Below are 2,220 nucleotides of genomic sequence, written 5' to 3' on the forward strand. Positions count from 1 at the left end.
CAGTGCTATCCTGGAGTTAGTATATATAGTTCTGGGGCACAGCCCCCCACATATTTTAGGTATATATTGTCTACTGCAAAGAATTATTCATTGCAGTTATAAGTATCCATCTGTATGTTTTAAAATGTATAACGTATTTGGGGGGCTACATCCCCTGCACCCCCTAACTATATATATTAACTCCAGGAATGCACTACAGTGGGGGAAAGGGCATATACCGTTTACTTTAATGTGTCAGTATTATGAGTTTCAATCAAATGAGTTTTCAGTGTTTTGAACTTTTGATGTTCTGGTCTCAGTCAAATGAATTTCAGTCATATGAAATTTTGATCATGTGTAGTAGACCCATATATATATATATATATATATATATATATATATATATATATATATATATATATATAGATATATGTATACATATATATATATATATATATATATATATATATATATATATATATATATATATATATATATATATATTGCTGTATCAGCAACATCGATGTATGTTGCAGGTATATTGGTGGTCAGTGTTGTTGATGTGCTGCATGTCTGCACATATATTACATGGAAGTGACCAACGTTGCAGAGATACCTTGTGTTAGTGAGGCAGCACTGTTACTATATGGCCAGTATTTTTGTGTATGTATATGCTGATGCATTCCCATACAAGTCCTGCACCATGCTTTCTTGTGATTGTGACTATTGGATGAGTAATGTTCTATGGTAATACTCTTTATGATGATATCCTGTCAGTGGTGCACATTTCCTACAAAACACACATGCGCCTGTGTGTTTTTCTTTTTAATATACCATGCGGGCAGTCTTCCTACACAGCTGTTTCCTCTCAGTGTTTTACATGTGTTCATAGTGGTATAGATTATGATCAGGTTATGTTACAAGTAATGGGTCATTTCCGTTAGTTGTGAACTGTGCTGCTGTTGTGGTACATGTAAACTTTAAAGTTTACACTATGTACTTATGTACCTGTGGTTGGTCATGCCTCAAATGTGTCAGATACTGCTATGTTCCCTGAGCTAGAACTTGCGTCCACATCATCTGGCACCCACCTCAAATACCCCCCCCCCCCACCATGTCCTTCTGACCCTCTTCTAACAGCTGTGAAAATGTCATCTTCAGACCTCTGGGGTTGTTTCTTGGGATAGATCACTCACACCTGCAGCTGGTAAGCTGCCATATTTTGATGTTAACATGTTACTTGTCATGGCACACACAACAATAATTTCTGTATTGCAGTGCACCCACTCTCAGTGTTATTTCTTTTGCAGTATGTGATGTATTATATGCATCCTCTGCAGGGTTGGAGAGGACTCTATTTGGTAGAAGATATAACCGGTGAAACCAAAAGTAAAACCACCATCAGCTTTAATAGGACAAACAACAAGTACAAAACACAACTGACTTAGCACTTTCACCCAACTAGGGCATCCTCAGAGTCAGGATTCTTTATGATGTCACTAGCCATGGTTGTAGTAGATAACTGCAGTCACCTTCTGGTGTGAAGGAGATGACACATACGTTGTCATCATGCATACTGTTGATGGGTTTGGATTCAGTTTATGGCATAGCTGTGTACCTGTACTTACCAAGTAGTAGTCCCTTAGGCATTTCAACATTTCAGAAGGCAGCCCTCAGACTACTTTCTCACCATATAGCAATATAGCAACATCATGTACAGTCCCAGAGTGCATCTCCATAATGTTTGTTATGATGCCATCTGCAGTATGCCACCTGGTAAACCAGTGATGGCCACCTCATTCTGTTTATGTAAATTTCTGCTTCAGGTAGTGCAGAGGTTTTGATAGTAATGCAGACTATTGCACCGGGTATATGGGGGAAGTTGGCAATGGTGTAGAACTGGTCCATGACATTCCTGCAGTCTATGACTGTGGATGGAAATAGTATATACTCATCCATGTTGATGCACATCGCTGCTAGGAATTGGGAGAGGATATGACCTGTCAGCTGCCTGGGACACTCCTACTGCATCTCCCATATGCCATTGAAATATTCCAGATGCCAGTATACTTAGCTCAGGTGTACTTTGCCTTCAACAGGTATGGGGTTACCTTGCAAAGTATATGCATACATGTGTGCATTGCACACAGCCTGCAGCAGTTCTCTATTTGATCAGTACCTGTCAAATATTTCTTGATCAGAGAGGTAGCATAGATGGAGCCTAGGTCAGCAGCTAGCTGG

This window comes from Protopterus annectens, chromosome 8.part0 (assembly GCF_019279795.1).
Source record: "Protopterus annectens isolate FY-2018-M chromosome 8.part0, PAN1.0, whole genome shotgun sequence".
Classification (NCBI taxonomy): Eukaryota; Metazoa; Chordata; order Ceratodontiformes; family Protopteridae; genus Protopterus; species Protopterus annectens.